At 41.2% G+C, this 27,043-nt stretch overlaps 1 protein-coding gene across 4 annotated transcripts in view; it reads right to left on the reverse strand.

Annotated features, from left to right (window-relative positions):
- Window positions 1-27,043, reverse strand: part of GHR (growth hormone receptor) — a 151,872-nt gene that overhangs the window by 102,306 nt on the left and 22,523 nt on the right. Inside the window, exon 1 of one of the 4 annotated variants that reach the window (XM_058827781.1) lies at window positions 17,234-17,439. The exons of 1 other annotated variant lie outside the window; for it this stretch is intronic. The gene's annotated coding sequence lies outside the window, so the exon portion shown is untranslated. Of the gene's footprint in view, window positions 1-679; window positions 820-17,233; window positions 17,440-27,043 lie in introns of those variants that run through there. 2 more of the 4 variants (XM_058827778.1, XM_058827779.1) reach the window with 2 other exon arrangements.

A 27,043-nucleotide genomic window follows, 5' to 3' on the forward strand; every position in this document is an offset into this window, starting at 1 on the left:
ATCACCCCTTCCCACTTGCCCAACAGTCAGAACTCCCAGCTAAACACCACACCAATCACACCTGCCCATCTCCATCTCTAGACATGCACCCCATCCATTCATTGTCTCTGGTAATCTGCATATTCCCATCCATGGCGCTAAAAACATCACTAACGTGGAAAATGTTCACTATTCATCCCACCAAGTGCTTTCACAGCAAGAGAGAACAATCACCCTCAGCACAATTTGGAAACTGTGTTCATATTAAGTTTTCCAGGAATAAGGCTTCTGGCAGAATAAACAAGAAAATGTGCAAAGGGATGAGATGAAATTTTAAAGGCAAAACTATTCTGTGTGAGAGCAACAGCCCCATGTACCCAAAAATCAACAACCAAATCCCAAGTATTTTGGAATATGAACTTAGTATTTCTTTTGTTATCAAAGTTTACAAACCTGAGTTGATGCCAAAGAGAAAGGGAACATTATCATTTTGCAATAGACCTCAGGGAGAGCAAATGCCTTTATGAAGGCTCTCCCTGTAGTTGAAGACAAGCAGCTTGCCAGCTTAGGAGCTGTGTTTGCAAAGTTTTGTAAGCAGCAGTTAGGATCCAAAGGGATGCTGTACTGTCAGATGCTTAGCTTGGCCACTGTGGTTACCACCTCAGACCATGAAGAAAGGAGAACCAAGACCTTTACATACCAAAAACCAAACAGGACTTTGGTGTTGGCTCTGACAAAGGACAGCAGCAGGGCATCAATGTCATGCTAATACAGCATGGGACTTGTCCAAGATCCACAGCAAATCCTGTCATGCCCACACCTAACCCGGAAATAAAGATAGATGTTGTGTGTTTCACTAAAGCAATTTTCAGTCTGAACCTTCCTCTAGCACATATTTCTTCTGGGGCAGCATCTGAAGAAAAAAAAAAAGGAACAGAAAAGAACAAATGAAAAACTGATCACATCTAGGAATTTTTCATGTTTCAATACACTTTTCTCATTGCTGTGAGAAAATTTCTCTTGCTATTACAAGATCAAATGTGTCATATTGTACCACTGACCAGTGCAGTGTAAAGAGCTACAGGCTAGGCAGCAGTTTTGCAAAGAGAAGAGGGGGAAAAAGCCAAACCAATTGAAATTGAAAGGGGAAAAAAGTTGATGAGAAAATGCCATTGTCTCACAGGCACCTGGAATTCTGTAGCACATTAATGGGAGCAGCACATGTTACAGGGTTTCTCCTCTCCAATACTGCTGCCAGATGAAAGACTGCACCAAAGAGGGCAATGAAGATAAAATGTTCAGAAAACCTCATCTGTGGAGAAAGCTTTAGAGAGTGATAGTTTGTTTAGAGAGGAGATGCAAGACTTGTGAGGGAGCAAGGAAAAGGGAGGCGAGCCCAAAGCATTGCAGCCTGGAAACCATGCTGTTGGTGGTGAAGTAGCTCTTTTCCAGCTAGGTAATAAAAGCAAAATGACTGTGTAGCAGACCCTGTGGAGCTCACTGGAAGGTGCTGAGGGGCTCTGCTGACCCACCCACACGAGAAGAGACAGCCTCCCATGGACACTTTCTGAAGGACAGAGGTCACCTTGAGCAGCTGAGCGCTAACCTCAGCACCAGCACCAGCAAGATGTCTACTACAATCCTTGCCCTAGAGGAGTATCTTGCTTGATCAATACCTTGCATCAGTAACCAATAATTTTAAAAAATTCTGCCTTTTTCAAGGCACTTCAATATGTTCATGAACATTGTAAGAACACTTGCTTCTCTATTAAAACAACCTGACAGCAGTTAGTCAGGCAGCAAAAAACAGTTCAGTAACAGACCCTTCTGGTGACATGAAAGAAATTCAGTTGGCTTCATTCATGTTGATGTACAATTCTATAGAAAGGCTGAAAATTTTACTAATGGTGAATTTGTATCATTTTATATACTACAAAATATTTTTTATATTTGTATGAATGCACTTGAAATTATTTGAACTTTTTTGGATTTATTTTATATTACCTTTGTTTAGCTGGTTTTTAACTCACAAAAATAATTCTTCAGACTAAAAAAGCTTTTATTTTAAATGCATTTATCCAGTCCAACATTTATGAGTTATACAGTCATAGCTACTTCTGAGAGATGAAACTATTACTCTAATTCAAGCCAAAAGTTGGAACTGGCTTGGTCTCTTGAAAAATTTTGTTTTTCCAGAAAATTACTATTTATTTCATCCAGTCAGAGGCAAGCTTATAGAGAAAAGTTTATACACATCATTGCACAGAAAGGACTAATTATCTTCTCTGTAAGTTAAAAATTTCAGGATTCCTGTGCTGTCATATTTCTTCAGGCTATATTGAAAATTCCTTTAAAACCTCAGATTTCAGAAAATATTTTCCTACAGCTATTTCAGCAAGGTACAAAGAAGCAACTAATATCAGGAATCGTTAGATTAGGAATACAGTCTACAAAAGCACAAGTATTCATCATGCAGCACAGCGACTGTATTTGTTTTGCTCAGCACCATAAATTATCCTGCTATTCCTGAATGCTGCCAGTTCTCCAGGGCAGGTATCTTTGTATTTGTTTAGCATAGCTGACTGAATTGCAAACTATGGCTGTGGCACTGCATAAGTAATAAATGACTGTCACCTGAGGCAAGAGTCTTTGCTCCTGTTTATCACAGCAGACAGCACATTACCATCAAAATTCAGCAGGTAACACTAAAAAGCAGGCACTAAACTGAGGTGGTCTTCTCATAGTCTGTTGAGTCTTTATGTAAGGCAAATAAGCAAATAACAATTCAGGTATCTTGTGGAGACAATACTACATCAAGTGAGTACTCTTCTGCAACTTTAACAAAGTTTTGAGACCACCCACACAGAAAAGATACCATTAGGTCACATTTCCCATGTGCTGGCTGGTACATAGGGCTGGCAAAAAGCAGCTTTGTGCGTGGCCAAAACCAACCTTGCTGTGGGCTGCTGCCAAAAGGACTAGACTAGCCTTCTTGGTGACAAGGCAGGCTCCTGACACAGGCTCCCAGTCTCTCCTGGTACCAGGCAGCTGTAGGACAAGCTGCACAAGTTCAGTGAAAACCGAGCTTCCAGCCAGGGGTGCAGCTCATGTAGCCTACACTACAGCCCCCACGGCAGAGAGATGAGAGCCACCCCAAATAATCAGTCTGGGCTTTAATTTGTGGCCATAGCCTTTGAATGTAATTTCAAATCTGAATCTATTCTATGCAGCCTGTGTATTTACACACACCCCACAAAACTGCATGCCTTAATTTCAGTGACTGAAGATTTACATTCTGTCTGAGGGACAACAGGTATTTTAGGAGACAGACAGACTTCTGATATTTCAGCACATTTCTAGGGGAGTCAAGCTGTCAAGTGACTGTCAAGAAAGAACAAAATCTAAAGAAGCAAAAGATATGCTGTCTGGGAAACTCTTTTATTCATTGGTGCAGTTTCTATTTACCACTAGCCTCAGGTGAGTTTTTGTGGCTCACTTGGTAGCCTATCAGAAGGGTGGGAACTGCAATCTGCTTCTCTGGACACATTTACAAATTTGTACATATAAAAGCTCATATGCAAACACAATGACACAGTTTCAGATTAAATGCAGGGAAAAAACACATACTTAACATGCTTTGAAAATAATGATATGCTTGATGATTTATTTCTAGTTATGAAATGCAATAGTCTTACTCCTTCAAGACAAAATGCTTACTTAAGAAATGAAGTAAGATACTCTTTCAGAAAGGAAGAAGTTATTATTTCCACACATATCTTTCTCCCAATAGTTTTCTACCTCATAGAATGACAGAATGGTTTAGGCTGCAAGGAACCTTAAAGGTCATCTAGTTCCAACCCCACTGCCATGGGGAAGGACACTTTTCACTAGACCAGGTTTCTCAAAGCCCTATCCAACCCTGTCTTGAATATCTTCAGAGACAGGACATCTACCATCTCTTTGGGCAACCTACTTCAGTGCCTCACCACCTTCACAGTAAAGAATTTCTTCCAAATATCTAATTTAAATACGTTCTCTTTCATTTCAAAGACGTTCTCCTATCTCTGCCTGCCCTTGTAAAAAGTCCCTCTCTTCTGGCTTTTGGCTTTCTTGTAGAAGACTTTTCTCTTTTCTTTTTGCTAACCTAGCTTAAAAAAAATAATCAAATGCATTTTCCTGTCTACAAAACACCCAGGAACATGCCAGAAAGTAATTAGGAATGACAAGCATATAATTACATACAAGCTGCAAGTATTCAGTTTTTAGTCTGGAAAATAAAACACTTAACGGATATGGAATGCTTTTGCTCCAGCTCTTTTATGCATAGCTGGCATGACTGATCTGAAAAATAAGAGAACATGTGCCAGTCTACTTTTCAGGCAGAGTTCAAACAACAGAGAAATTTAAACAGAGGAAAGAAAAAATCAGACTAACCATACCAGGTGACTCTATTAACTTTGCAGAGCAAAAAACGAGTGTATCTGAGGACCTGCAGTAAATCTCCACAAAGAGACTGATTTTTACTTGAAGCTTGCCAGATTCCTATTTTTGCTAAAAAGCAAGTTTTTAGCCATTCTGAGACTGGTGAAGAAGTTTCCTGCAGATCAGTCATCATGTGGAAGAAACAAAGAGTTGCAAAATAAGAGTAACTTAAAGGATACCTACTAGTGGTGTTTAAGTTTTTCTGAATATATGAAGATAACTTTTTTAAAAGTTTGACAGCCCAATGTGAATTTTTTGAAACTATGCTGAATTTTGAGCAAATGCTTAGAGATCTAGTACAGTATGAAGAAGATTTGCTAGTGAGCAACAGGACGGACTGAAACCTTGTCTAGAAACTTTCCCTTAAATCTCAACAGAAGCAGAACTCCTCGGGCTCAGATTGCTGATGAACAATGGATGGAGACGGAAAAAAAGTTGGTTTTTTTATTGTGCAACTTGGCAGCAACATGTTATCAAAGATGTATCTGTCCCAAATAACGCTGGCACTATATTTCTTAGCAACTACTTTGCAAAATAGCTGTGCAGCATATTATTATCCTGTGCCTCATAGGACAGGCTTGCTGCCAACTGGGTCATACAATAATCAACAAACCAGACTCCAGAAAGGATGCTAGATTCCTCCCAGCAGCACCTACCACTGAAGCAATCAATTATACTTAGTGAGTATAGTGCTGGATTGTCCCTTTATTAACAAATTGCACAAAGGGGTCTGATCAGCAGATAACTTCATACTCAGCTGTGAATCTTTAATTTATGAAAACTTTTCAACTCATGCTACTGCCAAAAAGAATGGCTGAAAGAAGAGGAATAGCCTGTTTGTAGGCTCCCTGGACTCTTGGGTTGGATACACTATCCATGAAACACAAGCAACACCTGGGTTATTACTAATTCCAAGACTGCATAAAAACTAAGAGCACAATACATTCAAAACAACACCAAAATACACAAGTATTCCCCTCTTCCAAGAGGAAGGGAAAAAAAAGTATGAGGTTCTGCTATGGTTTGGAAAGCAGTGATGTGAGCAGAGGCTTCGAAGGCTCACATCTGGCTGAGGTCTTTCCGAATTCACTGCAGAGCCTCCCATGCAGTCACGGACAGGGTTATGGCTCCATTCCTAGCCACAAGCTCCGTATCGCTTCCAGGAGCTACTGCTTGGGAAATACAGACCAAATCTTTCACTCTGATCCCACAGTCTGTGCTACAATATCTTTTTCAGCTTCTATTTGAGATGTCAGCTACACTGACATCTCAAATAGAAGATGCTGCATGCATTCCCACAGCTAACAGAATAAAGGTGAGAAACATATATCTCATAAATATAAATTCTACCCGCTCTTCTGTCATTCAAACTGTAGAACAGTCCACAGAGTATTAATAATCCCCTAAAACAACTGGACTGATAATTGGCTTTGAGCAATTTCAGAAAACTAATTCCCACCACAGTGGTTGCTGTTCTCTTTCATTCAGTATGAGCATCTGGCAGCAAGTGATTCCACTGACTAATCTTGGCAAAACTTCGACACGCTGCTCTAAATTTCCTTCACAACTTCTTAATGCCCAGCTGTATTAAAAGCTGAAGAGAAGCTACTCTTCTGAATCTTCCTGACCCCATGATAAATATTTCTAGTGGTCGTGTGGCTCTTTTCTACCATTTCAACATTTGCTTACATTTATGACAATTAAGTGATCAGGCTCTACACAGTGATTTGCTGGTAATCCAGGGAAGAGCAGCCAGTAGTTAACACCCATAAATACGTCTTTTGAGCCAAACAATATCAAGAAGTACTAACACTACATAAACTACACCTAAAATCTGTAATATTATCTTCAGGTAGCTCCCTAGGTAGGGCCGTATGTCATTTCTCAGAAAGGAGTTACAATAACAGTTTTGAAAGCATCATTCCACACCCACCCCACACACCATGAGCCTGAAAAGCAAACATCAAAGGAATATGAGCATTTGTTTTGACTTTTTCAAATGACAAAACAATATAATGAATGGCATTGTTTCTTTCCTGTAGTAACTGAAGTGCTCTGCCAAGACAAAGACATAGAAATGAATGGTAAGAGCAGGAGGGATTAAAAGTCAATGCAAAAAGCCAGAGCTGCCGATAAGCAACTATTTATAATGTAGAACACACAAAAGGTCAGTGCTGTTGCAGCAGAAGTATGTACCCTCCATCCTTGATCTACATTGATAGAATTACTTGATATTTCAGTCTGTTCATGCATCCCAGAAAACTTACACAACGTAAAGTATCAATACTAGCCTGTTAAATGTCCTTTTGGTACTACTTCTTGCTATCTTTCTAACACCCAAATTCCTTCAGTATTGTTTCTCTGACTATAGCACCCATAAATGACTACCAGTCACTTGGGTATGCACCAATGGAACAAAACACAGATTGACATCCATCTTTCCCCAGAAAACGCCTCATTTCTGTCCAGTAATTGCCTCAATGAACATAGTTGTTTGTTCAGCCTTCCTGCTTTTGTCTATTAGTAAGTTTCCACCTCCACTGGTGCCACATTTCTGGCTTCTGCAGCTCTGCCCCGTTCTTAGGAATGGATACACAATGAGCTAGATCATCGTCTGCTTCTCTGGTATTAGAGGCCACCAATTGCTGAGTTCATATACATTAGTCCAGACTCAGAGAGACTTCAATTTCTGCTCAGCAGAAGCAAAGGGAGAGGGGCTGGTGAGGAACAGGGGATGGCAGCTGTGTTCACAGGCTGCTGGATGCTCAGCCAAAGCTGCAGCTGCCATCTCTGGCTGAGTATATGCAGCACTTTCCCCAAGCTGGTTTCAGCCTGTGTTGACTGAAAGGCTCCACAAGACACAGCTTGTAAACAAGTACACTGCTTCTGATCAGGTATTTTAATAACATTTTGTAAGAGTACCTATCTCTATTCTTAGGACAGTGAGTGATCAGAGCATCTGGAAAACACCAATCTACTGGGGTATGAAGCAACAATAAAAAGCCTCAAGAAGACAGAGCTGCATGACCTGCAGGCCCCGAAGCCACAGCTGAGGATGTTGCTCTGTAGTACTGCTCAATCTTAATGGGAATGAATGTACTTCTCTAATTTTCAAGGTATTTGGTCAGAGCAGGTGTCCAAGATGTAGAAAATAGAAGGGATAATTCTTCTTTTGCCCAGAAAGCCACAGTTCTGCTTCTTATAAATGGGACTATATATATATGAACAGTTCACACAAACAAACAGTCGCAGTCTCATGTAAGAAAAGGTTCCTGATGCTGAAGGACACAAAGTATTGTGAGTGTTCCCCAGATAATCATCCGCACTGCAGTTACTTTTTGTGAGGCAAAAGCCTCTATTTTGGGGTTTTCTAAACCCCTTTTATAAGGTGTTTCAATCTAGGTTACATGATTGGACAATAACACCCCTTTGGTCCCATTGGTGGGACCAGAGAAAACACACCAAGAACATCTGTTCAGTATTGTTCTGAGAAATACATTTAAAATAAAACAATCTTTGACAGAAAACTGTTCCCAGGAACTTTCCCCCTGGGAAACAGACGAGCTCCTCACAGGCTGAAACTCACTCAGGCTCCTAAAATCATGCTCACAGGTTCCCCGGCAGGAACTTTTATAAGTTTACAAACTCCAGACAAAAAAATAACTAGTAAGAGATAGCTCTTTTATTTCAGCCCTAACAACAAATGGTGCCAGTCCTTTTTTATTGACAGCTTATATTTTGTTTTCACAGTCCAGCATTAGTAAATAAAACACAAGCTGCAATACAAACAGAATGTGTACCAACTGCTCACATATAAAATGAGTAGGTGAATGACATCAGCTGTTTGATACAAAAATACCATCTTTCTGTTCCCTCTATTTTTACATGCTGTTGCACTGACAGGCTGCTAAAAAATACTGCAACCAGTATGCAGTAAGCATAGCAAGCCACTGACAAAATCAGTCCTACACTACCAAAAATATTTCTACTCCTAGCATAGCTCTATCCATGAGACACTATAATCTTTACAACAAAAAATTTAAAAAAATTTAAATCAGTATGAAAATGTACTTCTGGGTGCAATTCAAATTACATTAGAATTTTTTAATCATCTTGAGAAAGCTAGGTTTTTTACTGTAGTTTAGTTCAGCCACCTCGAACATCCTTAAACAAATCATTACTCTTGGTCTTAAACATGTTCTTTTGATTACTGGCCACCTAATGTCCAGTTATGTATTCACATAAATTTCCACTTAAGACAATGGAACCAAATGCTTCAGAGACTGTAACTTCAGTCTTTCCAACAACCATTAGCTCCCCAGGTTTTCACGTCCTGGTCTTCCTACTTGCACATATTCCATTTTGTTTCATCTGTATGCAGTCCCTGCCTCTTGATCCTTCAGCCTCTTCTCCTTTTCTGCATGATTTAGTAAACTGAAACACTGCACACATTCTGACATTGTGAAAAACTTCTTCCCTCTTCTAATTGAAGATCTCCTGTGATTAACTTGGCTTCCCATTTCCTTGGGTTTGAAAAAATTGGCCAAAATTATTTTAAAATGTATTTTAAAAAATCTGCAAAATTTGCACCTCAGCAAAGAAAACAGGAGCACAACTATAGTAGGTTCTGCGTGAAGATTCCCATTATATCATTCAGTCTGATCATGAACATCTAGTCATGGGAAGTCTCTCTTTCTAAATCCTATGTTCTTTCCTTTCAGTGGATGGATTTTTTTATTCACGCTGGCTCCACAAAGCTCCCTTGGGCTCTTATGGAGAGAGCTCTTCACCTTCACCTGCAGTAGTAGAACAGGAGAGGAAAAGGGACCTGAAACAATTTTCACAATAGAGTTGATTACCTTAATAAAAGGTTAAATTTTTATATTTGAAAAAAAAGCAATAGAGGAGACCACAACAAACACATGGGTACAACACTACACAACATTACTTTTTCCATCATAGCATTAAGTGCACTCATCTATGCCTCAAGCTGGATAAAAGATACAAGAACCAAATGTATTGCTTAATTCCCTTGTATGCTGGATACAGGTTTTAAATCATTATACACCATAAGCCTGAAAAATCACGTAATCATAGAAATATTAAGGGTTGGAATGCACTGTAATGATCATCCAGCCCCAGTCTCCCCTGTCATGCACAGGTACACCTCCCACTAGACCAAGCTGCTCAAGGTTTATCCAACCTCGCCCTGAACACCGCCGGGGCTGGGGCATCTACAGCTACCCTGGGCAAACTGCTACAGCACACTCAAAGCAAAGAATTTATTCCTTATATCTAACCTAAATTTCCCCACTTTCAGTTTGTACCCATTACTCCTTGCTTTGTCTCTACAGTCCCTGACAGAGTCCCTCTCCAGCTTCCCTGTAGTTCCCCTTCACATACTGGCAGGTTGCCACGAGGTCTCCACACAACCTTCTCTGCTCCAGGCTGAACAGACCCAACCTTCTCAGCCCATCTTCACAGGGGAGGTGTTCCATTCCTCTTACCAGCTTTGTGGCCTCCTCTGGACTTGCACCAGCAGTTCCATGTCCCTTTTAAGGACACCAGGGCTGGACACAGTCCTCCTGGTGGGTTTCACAGGAGCAGAACAAAAGGTGGAATCCCCTCCCTCGACCTGTTGGCCCCTCTCCTTTGGATGCAGCCCAGGATTTCCTTGGCTTTCTGGGCTGTGATCACTCACTGTGGGCTCATGGTGAGTTTTTCATCAGCCACCACCCCCAGGTCCCTCCCCACAGGGCTGCTCTCAATCACTTCTCTGCCCAGCCTGTGGGTGTGGCTGGGATTGTTGCAATGCAGGTGTAGGACCTTGCACTCAGCCTTGCTGAACTCCCTGAGGTTTGCATGGTCCCACCTCTCAATCCAGTCCAGGTCCCTGGGGATGCCATCCCTTCCCTCCTGTGTCGACTGCCCCACCCAGCTCAGTGTCATCAGCAAACTTGCTGAGGGTGCCCTCGACCCCACTGTCCACATCACCGACAAAGGTGTGGAACAGTATCAGCCCCAGGACTGACCCCTGAGGGACACCACTCATCACTGATCTCCATGTGGACAATGAGCTGCTGACCACAACTCTGAGTGTGGCCATCCAGATAGATCTTAATCCACTGAGTGGCGGATCCAACAGTCTGTGTTTCTCTAATTTACAGACAAGGATGGTCTGCAGGACAGTGTCAAACTGTGTAAGCCCACGTAGACAGTATCAGTTGCTCTGCCCCTGTCCACCAAACCGGTAGCTCCATCACAGAAGGTCACCAAACTTGTGAGACAAGACTTCCCCTTCGTATAAAGCCATGCTAACTTTACAATGATGTATAAACCAAATATTCTTGTTCCTCTTGCTTCAATGCAAGTTAGGCAGGCCCCTCACACCACTTAAGGTGATGAACGCCATGCTTCCCTAATGTCTCTGTGGTCAGCTAGAGCCCTGAAAACCATCAAGTAGAATCCACCATAGTTAACTCACTTGCGTGTGCCTTTTGGTGGATGAAACAACACGCCACTGAAAAAATCTGGACCTAGTACAACCAACAAAATTAATTTTCTCAAAGATAGCCAGTATTTCAAGGAAATTAGCTATTCAAACAAAATACTTACCTAAGAACCAGCCATAATGAGGCACAGGCTTCTTTACTGCCCGTGACTTCTTTTTTTCTGAAATGTTTTCTCAACTGATATGGCCATCCTAATTAAAGCACCTCAGAGCTGAAAGATACCAGAGCTCATCACACAGTTCCACAAAAATAGCCTTTCTCACAGGGAAGTGGAGGGCTGTTTCTCCCCCTCTCAGGCTGCAGTCTCTCTGTGCTGTACACACTGTCCTGCAGCAGCAGAACTGGCTGGTGTACAGCCAGCCAGCAGTGACTGTATCACGTAACAAGCACCTCTCCCGTGCAGTGTTTGTTAGCAACACCCAGCACGAGCAGACCCAGAGGCTCACTGCCACTCTCCAAAGGTCAGAAATCACAGCTGAAAAGTGTAAAGCACTGTCTCACACGCTCCTTCTGATCCTACCGCAAAAACTCTGCAGCTGTAAGATAAGTTCATTCACACATGCTGGACAAGTAGGCTGGCACTACTTGGAACAAGCACCAGGCCGTAACATTTCAGCTGCATGTGATGCAGTTATATGTATGCCTCAGCCAAAACCGGCAAACACATTATAAAAAAAGAGCAGGATTTCCCACTGCACCCTGCAAATCATTCCTTCAGGTGGCTCAACTCACCTGTTTTATGCCCTAAACCAGCCAGGACTCAACCTACAAGACTAAAGCCCCAGCGTAAGCACAGCTCACCGCACTTGATCTATGTGTCCTGTGAAAGATGGCCTAGCAGAGTCCTGACCATGCTGTATTCTACCCTGTTTACTTAACATCTTAGTACTTAGAGCTACTCTGTCTGACTGCAAACTATCACATCACTTACGAAATTTATGGTTTTCTTAGAGGTTTCTTTTTAAATAAAAGTTCCACAGTGCTCCCCTGATATACTGTAACAGGCTCAGCCATAAAATGCAATCAAAACCCAAAGATACAGCAGCTTTTAATTTCTCTTCTCTCAGTCTTCCTATCAGATCTTCCTTATTCTTGGCAGAACAGGTAAAGTTTGGTCCCAAAGTAACCACAGCCAGTCTTCTTCAACGCATGCAAAGCAAGGGACAAGAACCGCCATCTACAAGGAATCCTACTTCGTTTTCACTCACTTTTTATAGCATCACATAAAGCCATTAGCAATGCCACAAACCATTGAAACACCAAACAGTTCAAGCTCTTCTGGATGAAAACAGTAAACAAGGCATTGCTCAGAACAATTATAAAGTAGGGTCATAACATGGCTCTTGAGTAAACACAGTATAATAAGCATTCCATAACAAATTCAAACAGTATTTTCAGTCATGCAATGAAGGAGAGCCCAACTCATTCTCAAGGTAGCACTAACTTGAATGAAAAAGGCAAGCAAAAAAAAAAAAAAAGAAACAAAATATAGTGGACTGCTTGCTGCAGCTGGGAAACAGGCATGTAAGGCAGAAACCGACTGCATGCTCATTTAACTGAGACAGCTGAAATAAAATGTCATGGTTCTTTCAGTCTGTTTCTTCTGTCCTACATGCTGTACTTCATGGTCAGACTACCCCCAAACACCAACAGGCACAAAGGAAGTTGTTTGGCTATACCAGTAAGATTGTAGAGACAGACTGTGTGTAGATTAAAACCCCAAACTTTTGCATAGTGGTCAGGCAAAAAGATACCTGTTCACAGAACTAACACAGACACAGTTTCTACCAACCACCAATGCATCCTAGAGATTTCCTACAATATGGAGTTTTACTGATACTGTTTTCTCTTGAGGCAGTAAAATCTCAAATTTTATTTAAATGCTATTGAATGTTGTAACATTATAATTGTTACTAATAACCCCTTTCCAACTGCCACTTAGAGCTGTTGTCTGTTAACTACTGGCTTTTTTTTTTGTATAAAATTACTCTTGTGCATCCAAAAGAATATTTCATGTTTGGACTGATCACTTATAAACGAAGTTTGAAGACCATAATGGATTTGTGACAGTATTTAAACAGCTTTCAAAGTTCTAAGTACTAATTATCTCCATCTCTGCTAATGTCCTATTTAAATACAACTGATTATTTGTATTTATGTTTTCATAAATCACCTTTGTTCTAGGATTACAAGCAATAAGCTTATTAAGTGATCAGAGGCAGCAATTTGCTGCCTTAATGAGCAAAAAGCCAGCAAAGCATCTTTGCTTTGCACATTCTGAGCTGTTTTACACATTATGAACCCATCCTCAGCAGTCACTCTGTGCCTGATGTGGAGGACAAGCAGGTCTAGCACCGTGATACACAAATGCTCTCTCTGAGTCTTGCTAAATGGCTAAAGAAAAGGAGAAACTGGGGAGCATAAATCATTCCACACCAACAAAATGGGTGTTGTGTTTATTCTCCTAATGCAGAGAGGTTAAAATTTTGTACTACATTTACCAGAGTTTCATATCCTCTCACCAGCTGTCACTGTGCAGTTTGTCTCCACCACATCTCCTGTGCTCTCCATGCAGCCCTGTATCACCTTTCCCCACAGCACCGTGATCTCACACAGTGGATCCCTTCCACAAAACCTAACCAATAGCACAGGCACAGCAGGACAAAAGACAATGTTGCAGACTGTGTCACTACGAACAGGAGTACTTTTGTAAATATAATTTATAAAGCTGAACATGATTTAGTAGGTATGGGTGCTGGCTTTGCAGTCTGGATCTCTTGGCAAGTCAAAAGACAAACATAAATGGTTTAAATTAGCAAGGTAAGTATGAATAGCATAGCAGATGGAGTTCTAAAACTCAGAAATGCTTGATTACTCATGTAGTCCTTCAGCTATTCAGTATATGCTACCAAAGTCACGCAATACTACATCTGAAAAGTTACTCCAACCCAAGCATCTGTGCACATGCATCCACCACCAATTGCATTTTTCAGCAGCTATTCCTTCAGGAAGAGTAATATTAGAGTAATTATCTTTTACATCCTCACAACATAGTACAAATGAAATGCTCAGCAAATAGCAAGGCACATTTTATTGTTCAAGTGAGACAGTAAGTTCCACACTGTTGCAAGCTCCCCTGCTACTGTGAAGCATTTCTGAAGATTGTATTACCTTATTAATAATGAAGAACTAATCTCAGTGATCAAGGCATTTTCAACAGAACACATGCTTTCTAAAGGTCAATAAAATATGTGCTTAAATATATCTTCAATTCATAATCTGCAGTACACATGATATGGACAACATTCATCTTTGTCAGAAAACAGAAGCCTTTACAATTTTTACCACAAAATTGTTTTTCACACACTGAAAACCAGCTCTTTGGTAAGAGGATGTTTGTTCCATCTCTCATAAACTACAATGATGTATAAATAAACACCCACCTCATACAAAGATTTAAACTAGGATTCATATATGGTAAAGGAAGATTTCCCTTGTGATAAACAATTTGAGCACAAAGTGTTCCTTCAAGTCCTGACATAAATCTGTTCCTGCCAAGCTAGTATCTCGTTGCATCAGCCTTTCACCTTCACCACACCAAACTAGCAGCCCTACTACCTCTCTCCCTGTTTTCCTCATACTGCCCTCTCCCCAGAATTACTACCTCAACTCCACTGCACCAAAGAATTGTCTTTCCATCAGACAAATATGTGGTAACAAGGAAAACCCTTTATTTAAAATAAACATGACCTTCTACCCAACCTATCATTGAAGGACTCCCATGTGGAGTGAGTAGGCTCGTTATTACACTGCTGGTAACTTTGCCCTTTCTTACCCCACCAGCTTTGTTATTTCTATAATTTTTATTCATTTGTAATGCTTTTGAAACATTTTGACACATACCTTAAGACTGCAAGATCTTCAACTGGGTTGAGTTCAACTGGATTGAACTGGGTTGAACTGGGTTGACAGCAAGTTCTGTAGCATCTGATAAAGCACTTATTTTTCAGCAAGAGAAAAAAAAAAAGATCAAAGCATTCTGCCTACACTGCTTTCTCAATAACAAATATTCGCAGCTTCTATTTTATTCGTGGAAATCTGGTATTTCAAGTAAGATACATGGTGTTATATTTATTCAGTTCAACACTCCTTTCGATAGCTCAAGATAAAACACAATTTCTGCAGCCAAAGTTTAATTTAACAGGAGCAAGGCCTAGCTCCAGTTAATATAAGCAATTAGACATGTACATACAGTCAGGTAAAAGAAACCCTCTAAGTGGAAGTTATACCCTAAAAGGACCATTATATACTCATACTTCCTCAGTCTCCAGTTCATGAAAAGGAGTAGTACCAATCTGTAAACAGGAGATTTGCCTTCAGAGGTTTTGATCATTCCTTACTGGAAGAGGATACAAGAGATCATATACAGTATTACATGCTACTTCCGTTTGTAAAGATGCTTAAAACAGAGCTCTACAGATTTCTTAGAACTGAGCTCTTTAGATTTCTCCAACACAGCCAATGTGGCACACACACCCACGTACTCTCTGGGAATAGTGCTGTGGGCTGACTCTACAGAGCCCTTGATTTTTTACACTTGAATGGTGCTACACTGTGCTGTGCAAACACATCTAGACCAGGAGAGGAAACAGCCCATGGTAATGAAAACTGTGATTACCATACTCAGAGAATTTCAAAATATTTGGTGGGTGTCTATAACTTCTCTAGGTATTAGTGTAAGTTTCAGCAGTTATAGTCATATATTTGATAAAAGTACCACTACCACTTATTGGCAATGTTAAAAATTACTCCTCAGAAGGATTGCAAACTGTCTTTTTTGTCAATCCTTTATAACTATTAGAACATGCTAACGTCATGACTTAACACGGCAAATAGCAATTCTAGTAATGCGAGACTGAGATGTGGTGGAGATGAAAGACACCACATTCCCATTCAAACAGCTCAAGCTGTCTGAATAACTTTCAGTAATACAAACATTTATCACTCAGAGCCACAAGACATCTCAATTGCAACGTACTTTAATTTCAATATTTAAAATAGCATATTTTAAATAAACACCAGCATTTAAATACATCTTACTAAATCTCCTTAAAATGATTCTATGCCCAACTATATTTTCATTGCTGATGTGAGCAACCAAGTCTGTGCAATAGTTAAGAGTCTTATGGATTTAAGCTAAAAATAACAATTTGTCAATTTAGCCTGACAGATAAGTTCAATTTTTGTATTGGTAAATACTTGCTTAAAGCATTAATAAAACAGGATCCAACTCAAGTGGTAGCCTACAGTTTTTTAATGACTTAGTCAAGACCAGAAAGATGACCAGGTGTGGGTCTTCTGTAGCTGCTACACAAAAAGAAAAGTTAAACTGTGACTAAACACCCTGAAGTTAATATTACACTATAAACAAAATATACTGTACTGAGAAGATTAGTAACTTATCCACTCACTTGATCACTAGCATTAGTCCTGTGAGAGTTTGCAACAAGTTTTACTGAAGACCTTACTAAGATAAAGCACTAGTTAACTCTTCTGCTGTATAACCCCTCTGTTTGCACACTTCTGCTCAGAAGTTTGCAGTATTTGTTTTTCAAAACATTCTCTGCTTTTTTATCCTATGCAATACTTAAAGCATGCCACACAATAAGAAACAAATTTATGGACAATTGGCATTTAAAAAAAAAAAAAAAAAAAGGGCGGAATTGCAGAGATCGTATAAACCGGAATAAACCATAAAGAAGAAAATTCTGATTAGGTCTTTTACAGCGGGGAAGACTGCGACGCTGGCAGCTAAACGACCATTCTTGCTCTGCTTTTTAAATCCAAGTCCACAAAGAAAAGAGGATTTCTCTGAAGAAAACTCTTTCTACAGATCTCTGAGGCCAGGCTTGTCTTCTCCGGCACTCCCTCCATCACCCACAGCACAGGACGTGACAGGAATTCTCGCCCCCCGCCCGCCGTCCCAGCCCCGGCCAGAGCTGACGCCGCGGTGCCGGCCCGGCTCCGGCGCCGCGCTGCCCACAGCAGCGGGACACGGGCGGCCCCGCGCCCGGAGCGGCTCCGACGCCGGCCGGGACCGAGGGGCAAGTTCGCAGACCGTCCGCAAACCCCGGGCGAGGGGAGGTGAAGCCGGACAGGAGCCGGACCCCGGCCCGTCGTCCCCGGGGGCGGGAAAGCCGCTGCGCGGCCGCGCCAGGCGGGCGGCGGGGAGCGGCGCGGAGCCGCCGCCCGGTACTCACCGACTCGCTCTGAAACTTCCCCCAAGTTTCGGCGGCGCGGCGGGCGGCAGCGGGCGTGCCCCCCCCCCGGCGGGCACCGGCACCATGAGAGCGCCTCAGCGAGCGGCCGCCGCGGCCGGCCCCAACTTCTGGGGCGGCAGCGACCGGCAGAAAACGCGAACGAGAGCTGCGGGGCGGCGGGCTGAGCCCGCACTCCTCCCGCGGGGCGGGGCGGGGCAGGCGGAGAGCGGAGCGGAGTGGAGGGAGGGAGGGGAGGTCAGCACGGGGCGGGGGGCGGCGGGCACCGCTCCCCAACACCCCTCCCCACACACCGTCCCTCGGCGGCAGTAGCGGCGGCGTTGGCGCTCGCTTCGTTTGCCGCAGCCGGCTCCGCGCTTGTCCTGCCCTGCCGGGGCGCGGGGCACTCAGCGGCCATCGCCGCGTACTTCTCCTCCTCCTTCCCCCCGGCAGCTGCCGGCCCTGCCGCCGCGGGGAGGGGGTCAGAGCGGCTAGGGGGAGCCTGTCTGGTGGGGCGGCTCGGCTCGTCCCGGGGATCGCCGCCGCCCGGCCCCAGCCCCGGCCGGTGCCGGCCCTTGGGCTGCGCCGCGGGGCTCCGTCTGCAGGGGGACGGCGGCTACTGCAGCGCACACCCCGGCCGGCCGGACGGGCGGGAGCACGGCCTCGGCCTCGGCGCCGGCTCCGCGCTGGCAGCGCAGTCCCACCGGCGATGGCTATCGGGGGCGAGCCGCGGGCTCCTGGCCTGGCCTGAAGCAGGAGCTCAGCAGGGATAGCAGTCGCGTTTGTGTTTAGGAGAGCGACGAACACGATCTTAGGGTGGAGGGGGTGCCGGCGTGCCGCGGCCGCGGCTGCCCGGTGGAAGAAAAGGGGTCTTGGACGGCTGAAAGGATGATGGCACCTTCCGCGACCAGGTGTGTGGCAGTGCACGCACAGGGCTGAGTAGTGTGAGTGTAGAAGGGGAGCTGTAGCAAAACGGAGGGCGTCTGCTAGGGATTGTCCTAATATAATAAAAGGTTTATCTTCTGAAAAACAGTTTAGGAAAGAAAACATTAAAAAGGAGCATAGTGTCATCAGTTTATTTAGGTATAATTTTCATTGACAGAGTACCAGAGGCAGACCCACAAGGGGTCATCAAAGGTGACCTCAGCAGTGACACATTGACCTTTAGGGCCCTTGCGGGCCCCCTGTCATGTGTGTGTCCTCCACTTTCAAAATGGCTTAGCATCTGGCCTCCTTGTAGAACAAAGGTGGGACAAGAGCCTCGCAGATGAGTGTTGTAAGAGTTTCACAATCATTCAGTAAGTCACAAAGCCCCCTCTGAAATTAACTGGGAATAGAATTGTATCTCACCCAAGCTTGCTTTGTTTGGCGTACAGAAATAGCAGTGCCAGCATATGGAAGTTGTTTGACAATAATGACTGGGAACAGTGCAGTTCCTGGCACTTCAGACCGCCCTTCCCTTGCTCCCAGACTGGGAGCAGCTTGTCTCAGGAAGCTGGTGTTCCTCAAAGACTGACCTGCAAGCAGCAAGTGATCTGTCTTCAACTGGGCTGTTGATCCAGGCTTGCTCTGCCCAGAATAAACAGAGTGATTCCAGGGGGCTGAACACATGTACCAGGGGTGAGATGGACCATGAGATTTGACCTCACCAATTTCCAATTGATTTAAGGGAATTAAAATCTGACATGTTGATAAGTACATGACAAAAGTATTGCTGAGGTTTTAAACTAAGGGCACACAGATTCATATTACTTATTCTTCCACCTGAACCATCTTTTCATTCAAAATCACATTTTACTTATTCAAAATCACAGGAACAGATTTTTTTTTAGCAGTATCAGTCAATACCATAGTCTTTGCATTAATATATGTGCAAAGGACATTATGTCTAGTTTCTCACCACTGGTCTGGGAATTCATAGCCACATCTCCCAGGAGATGCCTGTTCTGCCAAACTGGTGGTTTTTAGTCAGGCCTTTCATTCTCACCTCTTGAGCTGAAGCTATAGCAAAGCATGATTAATAACTCATTGTATTAGAAATTGCAACCACAGATCTGATCCTGGCACTACAGCTTTGTGGTTGAAGCACTGTGATAGAAAGGGGCAGATTCCAGGTCCAGAGATGTTTTTGGGGTTTGTTTAATACAACTTTCTTATAACATAGTAACGTCTGGGACTATGACAAACTGGTTTTCATTAACCAAGTGGGAGTGAGAGCTGAATATGTGAAATACTGCATGGATAAACCAGAGAAAATAATTTATTTCTCCCTCATTATATGTACAAATAAACTTGGATAACAATAAATCCATAGATTTATTATATATTCCAGGTTTACAACTGCCTGGACTTTCTCTATCCTAGATAAAGTTTTTAATTCTTCACATGATAGGTGTTTTAGTTTCCTGAGGGACTAATGTCAAACATAGTACACACCAACAAGACCAAAAGCAGCCAAAGTAATTCTTAATCAGAAATCTTGTGAGAGTGTGGGGGAACAGGAAAAAGACAGGAGACAGGTAAGGTGGAGTTTCCACATTGTCTACAGCTGGTCTTGGATCTGTGGAAGTAGAAGGCTGTGTGTCACTTGTGTGTAGGATAAATAGTTTGAATTTTCTCAATCACCCCAATACAAATAAATAGCATAATAAATGGTCAGTGGTCTTTTGGCTTGTCTCTTATTAAAATAAAAAAAAAAAAGGTCTGTCTTTCAATAACTTATTCTCAGTTTCTTTGGAGGATTTCAGGGGATATTAAACACTTTTAGTAATAGATGCTAAATTCTGGTAGTAGTTTAATCACCCAAAGAAATTAACAGTAAAGTACCCAAGATCAGTATCTTAGGAAGCATGAATCTTAGCTTGGCAACAATATACAGATCGGTTGTATTTTTTTACAGATCTGTTAGGAAACATCTACTTTTAAGACTATGTATAATTTCATCCATGCCCATGTCCTTCACCTTTTGGTTTATGCTGTATTATCACTCTTCCAGATTCCATCCAATCTTCTTAAAAAGCCTGGAAAAGCAAGTCTGGCTTGAGGATATTCAGTAAAGATACCTGAATTCTGACCATTTGTTCTGATATAATATCCAGGGATGCCTACACCTACCCTTTTCTCCGTACATGCAGTTGCTGCGTCACTCCTTCCGAAACAGTGTATGGAAAGTTCAATCCTTTCTGTGCATGATGATCTGGAACCAAGTGCAGAAGACAAAGTGATGTCTGAATCTGGTTTTGCTCTCTGTCTACAATAGTGTATAATGCAGTGTTTATCAACAGAGTGTCAAATAGGATTCCAACAGCTCAGTTCATGATAATTCATCTCAAAGAGGTTCCTTCACTGTAAAGTGTCTAAAGCAAGCGCTGCTTGTAATTTCTGCCAGACTTGCTTGCCGGTGAGTGCCTACTGTAAGCACTGGCTAAAATCTGAACTTTTACAATGTGAAGGCAGCTGTATTGGTTAAGTCTGTCAGCCAGACTCCTGTGGCTTGATTTAGCAGGAAGTAGCTGCCTATAGTCAGCAAAAGCAATGCTAATTTTATTAAAATAGTGCAAAATGCACTCTTAATTGATGCTGCTTTTCCTGCAGAGCTTTTACATGAGGTCTGAAAAAAGGTAGTTTAGTCTGAGTAGTTTAAAATTCTCTATGGTTTGAGGTTAAAGTGAGCATGGATATGTTTCTCTTGAGTGAAAAACTACTTATACTAATTACAAAAAGAGATTTTATTTTTCAAAACTGAATGAAAAAAATGCAGAAGACAGATTAAATCAAGATATTGTTTATATTCTGCATTCATAACTGCAGTTTAAATCTATCATCTTATTTTCTTGGCTTCTTGTTTAACACAGGTATAACCACAGAAACTGCAGAGCTAGAAAGAGGTCTCACTAGCTCCCCACTCCAACCTCCAGCTCAATGCAGGATCAGTGAAGAGGGCAAATCTTGCTGGGCTTTACTCTGTTGGGTGTCAAAAACTTTCATGTCTGGAGGCTGCACAGCATCTTGGGGCAACCTGTTCCGCTGCTGCACTGTCCTCTGGAGAAAGAGGTTTCCTTTATTCTCTCTGAACTTCTCAGTTCTCATTATGCCCACTGTCTCTCCTTTGTCCACCATGCACTGCTGTGGAGAGCCTGGCTCTGTCTTCTCAATGTCCTACTTGTAGCAAGGGAAGGCTGCTTTGAGGTGCTGCAAAGCCTTCCCTTCTCATTGCTGAATGATTGCTTCTCATTGCTGAGCCCTGTCCCTCAACATTCTTTTGAGGGGCTGATGCTCCAGCATCCTGGTAGCACTTCACTGGGTCACTCTCTGTACCACTCTGAAACACTTCATGGGCTTCTTTCCCTTCAGGGCAAGATTTTGCATTTGTCCTGGCAGAATTTTTCACAATTCCCATCAGCCCACTCATCCAGCTTGTCTAGGTCCTGCTGTGAGACAGCTCTGCCCTTGAGCATATTGACCAATCCCTCCAGGTTGATGTTATCTGCAAACTTGTCAAGCATACACAATACCTCCTCCAGGACATTGATGCAAATATTAAACAGTACAGGTATGAGTTACTGTCCCCAAGCACAGGGACTATGAATCCATAGCTTTTAGTAATACAACACACCTTTCCCCAATTAATCTCCGCTGATCTTATCTAGATAGTAATAAAAAATGGGGCATGTAAAAGGAACATGTTGGTCTTTTGGAAATGAGCTAGAGAATGATTCAGATGAATATGTGTTTCCCCCTTTATGTCATGCTTTTAGAAAACTTAAGGGGAAAGAAAATTCACTGGCAGTGTGTGAAACTTAGGTGATAACCTGTATAGGGAGTAAATCAGTCTTTTAGACATTTACTGTGTTTTCCATCAAAATATTTGTTTTTAGGATAACAGCAAGTCAAAATTCTGTGCAGGGGGAAGTTAATTCTTATTCTTTCCTTCCTTCACCTTCTTAGTGTTCTTTATTCATGTAAGGAATAAGGAATAGCTGAAAGAAGAGAAGCTGTCTTTTAATCTAAATTTCCATCATAAGTAGAATTGCAGAAAAAAGTACCATGACACACGATTGCTTGCCACAAAAAGAAACCACACTAATAAAATGCATATTCCAACCATGATCAGACTTGTACCAAGAGCTGGGAATGCACAGTGCTTGCTGTATGTAAAAGTAAAAACAATATTTAATAGCAGCTCTGTTCTCAGCCTATGAATATGTGGAAAAATTTAGTTTGTGGGTTGTCTGGGTTACTTCCTTTAAAGCTACAGAGCAAAACTCCCCCAAATACTTTATATGAAAGCAGAATAATTACCTAACCAATAAATATCTGTGGAAACAGAGAATTTTCTCTAAGGAACTAATCTCCAAGGAATCAATGTGAACATGCATGCAGGATAAGAAGGCAAAGCAAGAAGGGAAAAAATTAATGTGGCTCTGCCACAGCCTGAGGTCTCTTCCTCTCTCTTTCTGTTGTTTCCAAGACATCCATCGTGTCATTACCTACAGTAAACATAATAAAACAAAGACCTATCTGGCCATGTAATGTATACACTGACTTTTTGGTTCTCTGGGAAAAGTGTATATTGTGGTATTTTGCTCAATTTTTTTCTGAAGAAGGGCATCGGAGGAGTGTAGAAATGAAGGTTTTAGTTCAACTGATATATTCACTGCTCTTTTTTTTAATGCCAGAAATATCAAAGCTGGTGTCCTGGCCTGTTTCCTGCAATACACAGGTTGTTCTACATCCTAGATGTTACATTACCCAGAAGAACTTCTTCAAATGAACAGTGAAAAACATCAATCAATTTAATAGTATGTATATGTATATGTAGATGTAGATGTAGATGTAGATGTAGATGTACATGTACATGTACATGTACATGTACATGTATATGTATGTATATATTATTTTGTGTATGTGCTATTGTTGCTCTCTGGATCTTAACTGAATCCCATCCTTAGTGTGTCAAGTGTTTATTGAAGGCTGTGCCTAGGCACATATTGCAAAGCTCAACTCCAGAGCCTGAGATCACTTCCTACACCTATTGTCCTTCCACCACATTGTCCTTCATTTCCCTCTGCCAATGAACAAGTTTAGAGGTCTGGTAAAGCTTCTGCCCAAAGTGCTTTCGTCTCAGTGTCCCAAAGGTTGAGACACTTCAAATGAGTGCTTTCTTTGTTGCTTTCCTGTGTTTGAATTCCTAAATTCTAACACGTTAGAGACCTAAACGGTTCACTCCTCCAAGTATTTTACATTTTATTGCTCAGAGCATGTATTCATTGTCTACCTGTGTTTCATGAGCAACTTTTTATCTGCAACATTTGCTACATGTTCCTGCTCTCCACCTTGTTCTTTTGTCTCTCAGATTAAGGTGAAAAGGAGAACACAGAAGCTGAAGCAAACACCATGCTTGATTATATGTGTACTTAAATTAACTTTACACTAAAACAGTAGTGCTACCATGTAAAAGACAACAGACAATAATTTGGTCAAGGTGATTCTTAAATTTCTTGGGCTAGTCGAAGAATGTGAACAAAGCCAGACAGTAACTTTGTTGTTTTCATAAGTCCAGCAGCTCCAGGAACAGCAGCATCCTTTAATTTATGATTCATCTTAAGGTGTCTAGTTGACAGATCTTAAGCGTTTGTGACAATAAGGAATTTGAGATGGACAGACTGATCAAATATGTGCTGTTGCCATCTCTACATAATGGGTATTCTTCTGTTCAGGACAATATTAACCATTATCTGCAGAGCTTGGGTTTTTACAACAAGTTACAAGTTATCTTGAGAAAATTGTAATATCAGTACAGAAAAATCCTGACTTGCATTATTTTGTCATTCAAATGCTCACAGGACAGTTTCTCACAAAGCAGAATATTTTTATGTATGTGGAAGTTCCTAAGATGACGGAAGGTAGCATTTTGACTCTTCAGAAAGACTGTGTTTGTTCCTATGTTTCTCCATTCTACTCTGTATCATCCATCTAATCAGGTGTAAAAATCAGATCCACAAGTCTGTAGTTCCCTGGTTTCCCTATTTTAGAGCCTTTTTTGCAGATGCAGTTACACTGATATTTCTCCTGTCAGTAACCTTAATGGAGCTATAACAACCTTACAGTCAAAATACAGATCTCTGGACACTTTTGCTCTCACATGACAAGTTCTTTTCCTCTGTGAGGTCCTCCCATGGACTTTCCGTTCCGTTTACAGAATGTTTTGGCTGTCCATCCACACAATCTGTGGTCCTTTAGGTCTCAGTCACTGTCTGGGTGAAATTTCTGCCTGTGATTATTTCAAACGCTTCATCCTGCATGCTTGTATTTTGATGATTCTTAGTGCTCATAACTACTGATGGCAGTGGGGACTCAAGTCAGCTGACACAGAAATGGCCTCAAGAGTCATCCAGTTTAGGGAGTCTCCAGCCTTCCTGGTTAAGTCACATAACAATATTTTACCTCGGCTGAAAGCCGTATGATGGGTACCATATATCTTGGAGAGGCCAAAGAGCAGGGGTCCTGTGAACAAGAGTGTTCTTACACAACTCCTGAGCTCCATCATGGGATCTGGGACAAGCCAAATATAAAGCTGGGTTCCAGAAAAATAGGTGACTTCACTCTAAACAGGATCTGATGATTACTACTTTTCATCAGTGGAGACTCAAGAGCAGCCCACCTGCTCATCATGGGCTTGACATACTTGACATGTAATTTTTTTAACAATAATTTTTATATTTTTATTTAATTTATTTTTAAAATATTTTATTTATTTCTTTTATTTATTAGATTTAATTATATATTTATATTTATATTTATTTATTATATATTTATATTTATTTATATAAATTTTTATAATTTTTATAATTACTGAGAAGCCAAATTCGGCTGAAAGCTATGAGTTAGCTACTCATGGTGTGGTTCATTCATGTATCTCAAAGCAGGATTTACTTTCCTTTCCTAGTTCTTGATATTTTCTTGACTAACTTTCTAAATATCCCAGTGGAAAAGACCCCCTTATCTAAAGCTACCTATCTCAGATATTCACAAGTTTATTGTTAGAATGCTTTCCATAATGTCTAACTCTTACTTATTTGCTAAAATTTAAAGTTAAGAATTCTTCTATCCACATTGAAAATGGCGATCAGATTATTCTCTTCTGTGTTTGAAAATAATTACCATGTACTCTAAAGTTTTTCCTTTGTCCTAGGCCAAAGGGTCTCTATTTTTAAAATCTTTCATCATGGATCACATTCTCTTTGCTGCTAATCGCATGCACTGTTTTGGGCTTTCTCCAGTTGCCCCATGTTTCTTCCGAAGCATAATGCCCCAAAGGGACCAAGTTCTCGACATGACGTTCTAATAGTGCTCAGAAGAGAAAGGCATGAAGGCTATACTGCTATTTATAAATCAGAGCATTAAATTTAATCATTTCCACCTAAGTGCAGTACATCATGTAGAATTTAATCCATTCTTCATTCCACCACTGCAATTTCTCAAGATAATTCTGAATTTGAATTGTGTCTTTCAATACATTCATGTTTGCACTTCTTTTCAACTTTGTCTCCTCTGCAAACTTAGAAAGGCTGTTATCCAGATTGTTAATAAGAGGTTGAATAAAGTCAACCTTTACAACTCTTTACAACCTGAACAAAGAAAGGTCCTGTAATTTTGTTATATAACAGTATAAAAATAAAGAAAATGGGTTTAAAATTATATCCATTAGCAAATTAGTTTTTATGATATTACTTTTCATTTAAAGCATTTGCAGAGTTTACTTAATTCTAGACATGCTATGTATTTGTTTCTGGGTTTTTTTTTTTCTGTGAGTTAAAGTAAGATTGATTAGTTTAATATTTCTACCCTCCTCTTCCTCTGCTTTCTCTCTTTTCATTGTACAAGGCAGCTGTTATTTTTTGTCCTTTCCCTGACTTATATCTTTTAGCCATTTTTGACAGATTCTCAAGTAATTGCTAATCTGAATAATTCACTCCATTCTTAATATGTTCCAGGCCAAAGTCCATCTGGTCTGGCTGACTTGAGAACCTTCCATAATGCTCTCCTGACCTATTTCTTCCCTGTTTTACATTGGGTGCTTAACATTTTTTCATTAATGTTAATTATGCTAGTGAGGTGTCTGCAGCTTTTTTTTTTTTGGTCACGTGCAAAAAGGGATTTTAAATATTCCAGTCTTCTTGGGATCATCAGTTATGTCATTTCCTTGCCCCTAGTCTCAGAGGCAGGAAAAGCAATCATAATTTTATTTTCACCTTGTTATTTTTAGTGCTTGTCTCCTTTTCAAGTGTTTCCTAGCTTTCCTAGTTCTGTGTTTGATTTATGCCATAGTCTTCTGATTGGACCATACACATGCCACTATTTTTTTTTTTTTATTTTAGAATTTGATCTGATGTTCACTTTTCAGATGAAACTTCGTGGGTTTAAGATCAAGTAAAAGTTTCTGGCTTACCTAAACTAATCTCTCTTTCGATACTTTTCCCTTCTGATAAGGTTATGCTTATGTTTTCTGCAACAACTTAATTACTTTTCCTTTGACTTTTTTATTGACTTGAATTGGTGAATGTTGCCTACTTCGAGTCCATGACTGTGCCTTTTTTCTCTATTATTTTCCCAAAGACTATATACTCTATAATTTCAGTCACTGTCTCCAAGTCACCTTTCATCATTCTTTTCCCAAACAGCTACTTTTCTCTGGTACAGAAACACATCCAGAAGAGCCTCTCTTCTCTCTGTTTTTAACACAGAAATAGAAGTGGCCACCAGTGCTTTCAGTATAGAGCTTGTTAATTGATCTGTGTCCTGATGTTTCCT

Source organism: Poecile atricapillus, chromosome Z (assembly GCF_030490865.1).
Source record: "Poecile atricapillus isolate bPoeAtr1 chromosome Z, bPoeAtr1.hap1, whole genome shotgun sequence".
NCBI lineage: Eukaryota > Metazoa > Chordata > Aves > Passeriformes > Paridae > Poecile > Poecile atricapillus.